The following is a 9,088-nucleotide window of genomic DNA, read 5'->3' on the forward strand; positions in this document are numbered from 1 at the left end:
TTATAGCTTTTGTAAAAAAGATAAACCGTTCATATATATGGCTTAAATTAAGCTATTCCGCATTGTTTCAGCATCTGGAAACTGTTGAATATTAATATAGTGGCTTGCCCACGTGACTTGGTATAAGCTCACTGGATCGAGGCGGCGACTATTTTCGATATTTCAAAGGAGTCAGCGTCGTGTCCTTTGCCTTTTTACCCTTTTTCGTCCTTCCTTTTCGAGCTAGATGCACACCTTATATATCCTGAATTTGAAAACAGTGAAATAAAGCCTTTTGTTTACTGGTTGTAGTAAAAAAAATGGACGGCGGGGATACAAGTTGTGCACGAAATAGAAGTTTACGACGCGATGAAGAAGTTCAATCATTTTGCTTATTCATTGATCCGTTCAAGCATCGAAATCTCTCTCGAGCCGAGGCACTGGTCAGTGACAACCATGCATGAAAAAGAATGTAGCAGATGCACTTGGCAGGTAAGGCGGCCGGAGCATGGCGAGTCGGCGCCAAAGCGAAGGCGTCACTTGATCAGGCTGGTGATGGCGAGGGTGAGGAGCGTGATCTGCGTGTTGTCCTCGCTGTAGGGCAAGAACGGCGACGCGCCGGCGCGGCGTGCCCGGGCGATCCCAGAGTCGCACATGTGCCCCAGCCACGGGACACTCGACAGCTCCCTCTCGACGTCGCCGTACCTTTGCTCAGTGATCGCCTCCCGCGTCGCCGCGTACTTCTCGCAGATGACGCCGTAAAGCACGTCGCACCGCTCCAGCCTGCTCCTGTATATCGGGTATTGTACCTGCTCGTCCCCTTCGTCGCGCCGCCTGAGCGCCGCCCTGACCTTGGACCGCGCGCCTTCGGCGTTGCGGAAGCCCACGGCCGTCGCGGCCTCGGCGAGGCCTGCCGTGTCGGCGTCGATCGCTCTGGGCTCCTTGCGCAGGCGGGTGGTGCAGAAGGTCACGTTCACGCGGCTGTCGGCTTCGTGGGCCGCCTGGCACGTGCCGCCGACCGTTATCTTTGGTGGCGGAATCAAAGTCAAGGCTTGCGCGGAGTGGCACATGCCGGCGAACGCCGCGGCGGCGGCGATAGCGGCCACGAGGAGAGCGGAGGTCCTCATCGTTCTTCTTTCCTGTGGAGCGGGATGGTCTGATGACTGATGGATCAATAGCTGCAGCGGTGTTGTGCTGAAGGTGCAGATTTATATCCTCACAGATGTAGGAACGCATGCATGTGAATTTGCTAGACAGAAACGTGCATGTAGACATTAAGAATACACATATGTAACACCCGAGTAATGGAAGTACGTATTAGTGCTTTTGACAAACCGTCACTGGTGCTCCCCATTGGAATGCCAAGATGGCAAGGACAAAGTCAATGGGCAGATCATTCTACGGTGTCAGGTAAGGTAACAGTCAAAATCGAGTACTGTCGCCAGGTAACTGTAGAAACGTGAGAAGTAGTCGAAAGACTATGCTCTCATGATTCAGGAGCCAAACCTATCGGTTCGATTAGAAAAAAACAGACTTTTTATTTTGACAAACACGCTACAAGCTCACATGTACCTGCATACACTCACTCCTATAGACATACATACACATCCTACCACTATGAGCACTTTCGGAAGACTGAGCCGGTGGATTGGATCTTGAAATTGACGAAGTCACTAAGACATATCGATATTGATAGAAATATCGTCTTCCACTGAATAAACATTCCACCTTTATAAGACAAAGATATCAAATCAAGAATTTGGAGTCCATGTACAATCACCCTCCTAACCACCCAAACTTAAGTTGGTTCTCAAAGATCAAAAGATTCCTAGTTTGTGGTACTAACTATTTCTTAACCCCTACACGAATCTTAACATGGAGACATCAGGCACTTCAGGAGGATGATCTTTTTTGAGAGGTGAAATTCCTGATAAGTGATTTTGCCACATGAGCATCGGTCCTTCCGGTTTAAAAAAAACATATTTTTTTGGATTTATAAATATATAAAAGATGTGCACATCCATATAAACATTTCAAAGGTACGGTATAAATTTTGGAGGACAACGTATTGTATTTTGAGCTATCCAAAAATGAAAAAAATTCTGACAAAAAATTAAGTTTTCCATCTCTATACATAGCCACAAATTTGTTCTTTCTCTTTAGCTCAAAATATAACGCAATTTCTACCAAATCTTAGCACGAGTATTAAGGAGATGTGTATGTATTCATAGAATAAATTTCATGATTTCTGAAAGATAAAATTATAATTTTAAAATATTTTAAAAATAAGGAGCACTGGTGCTCAGCTGACCAAATCTGCTCTCGAAATTCTCCTAACATTTAGAAAGTGGATCAATGCATTGTTGATAAGCTCCTCCTTCCCGTATCTCGCTCAATGAGGTGATGAAAGCGTCGATCACCCATTGTACGGGTCTCTATCTCTATCTAAGGACACTTTCGACGTTGCTCTTTCTCCTGTCTATTGACAATCTCCAACACCTTTTTAACATTGCAACTCCTAATGATGATAGAAAAATGCTTCCTATCGGGTGACAGATCGATCCCTATTTATCGCCCAATGCTTGCACTAATACTGCACGCTCATGTAGGTGCTCGAGATGGGCCGGCATGCAGTGACCCTGCACACTGTTGAAGTGTATAAGTAGATTGCCTAGCCCTTTTCATCAGTTCGGACTTTTGGTTCAAGTAGCTAGTGCATGAAGCTTAACATGGTATCAGAGCCCAGGGTCTCAAGTTCGAGTTCTGACTTTCACAATTTATTCTAAATTCCCCGCAGCCTCCTGCCGCGCCCGGCCTCCCGCTGCCTCTTTGCCTCTCTACACGTGTTGACTTGTCTTCCTGTCACACGTGAGAGGGGGTGTTGAAGTGTATAAGTAGATTGCCTAGCTATTTCCATCAGTTCGGACTTTTGGTTCAATTGGCTAGTGCATGAAGCTTAACATGGTATCAGAGCCCAGGGTCTCAAGTTCGAGTCCTGGCTTTCACAATTTATTCTAAATTCCCCGCAGCCTCCTGCCGCGCCCGGCCTCCCGCTGCCTCTTTGCCTCTCTACACGTGTTGACTTGTCTTCCTGTCACACGTGAGAGGGGGTGTTGAAGTGTATAAGTAGATTGCCTAGCTATTTCCATCAGTTCGGACTTTTGGTTCAATTGGCTAGTGCATGAAGCTTAACATGGTATCAGAGCCCAGGGTCTCAAGTTCGAGTCCTGGCTTTCACAATTTATTCTAAATTCTCCGCAGCCTCCTGCCGCGCCCGGCCTCCTGCTGCCTATTTGCCTCTATACACGTGTTGACTTGTCTTCTCGTCTTCCCATCACACGTGAGAGGGGGTATTGAAGTGTATAAGTAGATTGCCTAGCCCTTTCCATCAGTTCGGACTTTTGGTTCAAGTGGCTAGTGCATGAAGCTTAACACACACCACTGCAACTTATATTGCTTAAGTCGTTAGCATAACACTCACGAAACACCCTTCCGCGAATATTACACCAACAGAGTGGTACAAAAGAAGCATCGCGGATCCAAAATTCTCTGGAACTCATATTCACATATCCAAGAGTACAAATGATTCGAGATCCTCCTCGATGCATTGAGGATTCATGGCAAATTCAAAATCCAAATCTACTAGCTTGAAGCAAAATGGCACAGCTAAGGTTGATGCCATTTGAACTCAGCAACTTATTTACTGGGGTTCTATGTTTCTCAGCTTGTCTAAATTATTCTAGGATATCTATGTTTTTAGTATGCCTCTCCGTCTTCCACCCTATATACTATATCGTAGTCTAGTTCTTCGATGCCTCCGAATAGATCGGGTTTCTCGTAGTATACTTTATCTCCTCCGGGTTTGTTGGTAGTTTCTTCTTCAGTCTTCTCATACTCTAAGATGGGGTTTAAAAAAGTATAGGTTGAGGAGTGTATAGCAAGTTTTAATATGTGATTGTCTGGTGAGTTTTTAGATTGTGAAAACTATTTTTTGTCAATTTTCACGGGTTATTACAATTTTATGGAGTTTCTTTCCTGCCACCATCGTAGTTATTTCCTAGAACATCGAGTATCATGACACGTTTAGTACACTCTCCAGAGGTGCTCTATTTTTAATTGTAGGTCTAATAAGTTAGACTCACCAACATATATTGTGTTGATCTACTTTTGTTTTTAGCTCATATGTCTCTCTGCTTTATAATTCCTTGGCACAACATTGTTTTTATGTGGCATGCATGTTACTACCTATTTTATTCTAACTTTTGTTAGTTTTACTGCTTGTCAATAGCGATGTCAAATCTCCTTCATATATACATAGCCTTAGGTGTATTGTCAGTAGACATTGTGTCGGCAACATGACGAATATTGGGTTAAAGACCGGGGAAAGCAGCACATCGGTAGCAACAACTCTTGTTACACAGGGGCAGTGCTCTTTATCATCTCAGCCACGTGGCTTTGTTGAGTTGGATATAAAGGAGGTGTGGGTACTACCTCCTCCACTACTAAGAAATAGCTCACCAGTAGCGTACCATCTCGAGGGTTAGCAGTGTGCACCCCTCAAACTACAGATATCACGCCAGTGGTAATGTGTACATGTAGCGTGTATTTCCCACGGTACAGGTACATACATATACACCCTTCCTCCACGCTATAGATAGTACATAGTTGAAGTGTCTTAAGTGCACATACCCTCCCCCCCTCCCGTATTTGTATTATATAACTTTTTTACTCCTACATTTCATTGTATTTCGGCTGACATGGTAGCCTATTGTTACATGTATTTTGTAGACAGTACAAAGTACTCAGATACTCGAATTTATACACATTTGTGAATATTACAAAAGTTTAATAGAACTCAATTTCTAAATAGATAAAGTGCTACCAAGTTAATACAAGTCGATCTAGATCGAGTGGTAGCTAATACATAGAGGTGTCATCATCTAGTTAGGTTCAATATCTAAACAATGATCACATACAAGAAAAATGCAATCCCCAAGAGCAACAAGACTAGAAGGATTAAAATCTTCATTTTGTTCTTCTTCCTCTGAAACTCCAAGATTAGAAGGATGAAATTCTTAAATGATTTGTGGCTATTGTCGGGAAAATGTTTCACTTGCGCGTTAACCTCCAACCACTCGGTGTAGACTCCTAGAACCCTCCCTCTGTACACGACATACCACTTCGCGATCTATTACCAAGTTAGATGTGTCGTATTACATATAAAATGCAACAAAAAGAAAATAGCTCGCAATAAGAATAACATAATATTAAAAAAAATCATCACAAGGTATGCATTCGAAAGTAGAGGCAAATTTAGGAATAAAGTTTACATCCCAAGTTTATCATACGAAACCAAATATAGCTACTCAAGTTTAGCATGATCGTTTACACCACAAGTTCATGTCTCCAAGTTCATTAACACAAACTAAACGGGCCGACAAAGTAGTACTCAAGCTTAGAGATCTCGGCTTCCTAGTAGGCGGGAACCGGTTGATGCTACCTAAGCTGTTGAATGACGTCAAGACATACTGTAGCTCTAAGAGGGTTTATACATCCTCTCAAGTTTGTGTGCCGGCTGAAAGGATCGTATGCCGCACCTAGAGGGGGGGGGGTGAATAGGTGCTAACCAATTTTTAGTTCTTTTTCAATTTAGTCTTGACACAAAGGTAAATTCTCTAGATATGCAACTAATTGAATTTACCTATATGACAAGGTTATCAACTAAGCAAGCTATAGCTACGCAATATAAAGGAGATAGAATGGGATAGAGGTAACCGAGAGTGGAGCACGCGATGACACGGAAATGGTTCCCGTAGTTCCCTTCCTTTGCAAGAAGGTACGTCTACGTTTGGAGGAGTGTGGTTGCTACGCAAGCCAAACCAACAGCCACGAAGGCTTCACTCGGATCTCCCGTGAGCAACGCCACGAAGGCCTAGCCCACTTCCACTAAGGGATTTCCTCGAGGCGGAAACCGGGCCTTTACAAGGTTCTTGGGGCACACATCCACAACTGAATTGGAGGCTCCCAAATCTGTAACAATACAACAATCAACAACAACACATCAACAACAAATCAACTAGGGAACCAAATAGGAACACTAGCATGAGATCCCTCAAACAAATGAGGGGAAATGAAAAACGCTTCGGTGAGGATGTAGATCGGTGGCTTCTCCTTCGAATCTCCAAAGATCAAGAGATTTGGTTGGGGGAGGAAGGAGATCTTGCAAATCTTGTGTTTCTTGAGGTGGCTCTAATGGAGGTGAAGCTTGGCAGATTTCTTGTGCAATGATTGAGCAAAGGGGTAAGGAAGAAGAAGAGGGGTATAAATACCCCTCTCCAAAATCTAGCCGTTGAGCTTTTCGGGGGGCCGGATAATCCGGTCTAAGTAAGGGCCGGATAATCCCCCCCCCCCCCGGATAATCCGGCCTTCAGGTACAAAACCATGACAATGTCCGGGCAAATGTCCGGCCCCTATCCAGAGAAGCAATTCTTCAGGTCCTTAGCCATTTTCGAGGGGGGCGGATATTCTTGAAATATCCGGCCCGGATAATCCGGTCCTGGTACAAAACCGGGACAATATCCGGGCAAATGTCCGGCCCCTATACTGAGCTGCATTTCCTCAAGTCCTTAGCCGAAATTCTGGGGGCCGGATATTTTGGAAATATCCGGCCCGGATTATCCGGCCTGATGAACATTTTTGCAACTGCCTTTTTGACAATACTGACCACATCCAACTCACATACAAATGTATCTATGAAATTCCTGTATCACTTAAACAACCATTAGTGTATCACATACATTGACATCAAACACTCAAAACATAATATGAGAGATGTTCTTTCAATCTCCCCCTTTTTGGTGTTTGATGACAATATACGGATTTGCAAGAGAATAACTATAGAGGCAAGCATGATGGCAAAAACATAGAGGCACTCCCCCTACATGTGTGCATATAAGTAATTTGCATTTGAATACAAATACACAACACATAGGATTGAGGTGCCTCAACACTAGAGGAATCCATCATGAGCTCTAACAAGAGACATATACATATATGAAGTTGAGATAGGATGCTAGAAGTCATACCCATGTGTAGATATATGATACGGAGATATAGCATCACACATGATACAATAGTCTTGATCTCAACATATAGAAATCCCAAAACCATAACAATGTCTCACACCACATAGCACATAGTTTTAAACGGAACATAACTAAAGCAAATAGTTTAAAAAATAGGGAGCACAAGCAATAAAGAAGTGATAAACGCATATGCTTGTGCCCAAACCATGCAAATCCCCGAGAGAGTTCCTAATAGAACGCTTCTCCCCCTTTGGCATCGAGATGCCAAAAAGGGGACAAGCGCGATGCTACTCGCCCCATGGGGATCACTCGGAGGCATCATCATCATCGGACTCTTGCGCCTCTTCTTCTTCTTCTTCTTCTTCTTCTTCTTCTTCATCAGTGTCAGGGGCATCCGGAGAGCGGCGAGTGAGGCTGGACCTTTGAATGCAACTATCAAGATCACTCCATGGAACCTGTGCAGAATGCCACCCACTGTAACCTGGGTGAACTGGAGGCCGAGGAGGGGGTCCTTGCTCACCACCGAGCTTGTGCGGAATAACCGCCTGAGTATGCTTAATCTCAGAACGCTCCCGGCTGGCCGCATAGTTCTCCTTATGGATCTCAATGTTCATGCAAAGGATGTAACGCTGAAACCAACTGAGTCTGTTCACTTGTTTCTTCATAGCAGGAAGGTCAGAATGGCGAGCAGGAGCAAATCCACTAGAACGAGCATCACCCATGAAGGAGTCAGGTGGAGGTACAGCAGAAGAGACAGGCTTAAGCTTGTAGGCCTTCTTGACAGTGTGCTTCAAATAAGAGTACCCGCTCAAGTCTTCACCACGCACGCCCGCAGTGTTGTTGATGAGGAGCTGGATGTAAGGCGCATAAGGTATAGTGGTCCGGGAGATCATGGCATCACGAATCTAATGGAAGATGTAGTCCATGATATCAATAGTGAAGTTCCGTTCCTCATTCTCATCACGAGCACACCGAAAGCTGAGGTACATGAGGTCCACAAGAGTTCCCGGGAGTGCATCATTGTTACCACCACTAGGAGCGATGGTGGCCCGAAAGAACCTAAGCAACTGACCATAGATGGTAAGCAGCCCCTTGGACTCTCCCACTTTTCCAGCAGATGTATAGAGATCATGCAGTGAATTCTTATCTGCCCTCTGAGGTCCATGGAGACAACGTCCTCCTTCTGCAGGAACTCCAAGAATAGCAGCAAAACGGTGCAAGGTGGCACTACAGTAAGTGGAGCCAGACATCCATTCCATAGTACGGTCCTCATCTGTCTTGATGGCCAACGTAGCAAAGAACTGCTTCAACAACTCTGGACTATAGTCACATTGAATCTTCATCAAGTCCTTTGATACGTCTCCGACGTATCGATAATTTCTTATGTTCCATGCCACATTATTGATGATATCTACATGTTTTATGCATACTTTATGTCATATTTATGCGTTTTCCGGAACTAACCTATTGACGAGATGCCGAAGGGCCGATTCTTGTTTTCTCGCTGTTTTTGGTTTCAGAAATCCTAGTAAGGAAATATTCTCGGAATCGGACGAAATCAACGCCCAGACATCCTATTTTTCCACGAAGCTTCCAGAACACCCGAGAGCCGCCGGAGGGGGCCACGGGCCCACCGGATGATAGGGCGGCGCGGCCCAGGCCCTGGCCGCGCCACCCTAGTGTGTCACCGCCTCGTCGCCTCTCCGACTCCGCCTCTTCGCCTATATAAAGGTCCCTGACCTAAAACTTCGATACGAAAAAAAGCCACGGTACGAGAAACCTTCCAGAGCCGCCGCCATCGCGAAGCCAAGATCTGGGGGACAGGAGTCTTTGTTCCGGCACGCCGCCGGGACGGGGAAGTGCCCCCGGAAGGCTCCTCCATCGACACCACCGCCATCTTCATCAACGCTGCTGTCTCCCATGAGGAGGGAGTAGTTCTCCATCGAGGCTCGGGGCTGTACCGGTAGCTATGTGGTTAATCTCTCTCCTATGTGCTTCAATACAATAATCTCATGAGCTGCCTT

This window comes from Lolium rigidum, chromosome 3, assembly GCF_022539505.1.
Source record: "Lolium rigidum isolate FL_2022 chromosome 3, APGP_CSIRO_Lrig_0.1, whole genome shotgun sequence".
NCBI lineage: Eukaryota > Viridiplantae > Streptophyta > Magnoliopsida > Poales > Poaceae > Lolium > Lolium rigidum.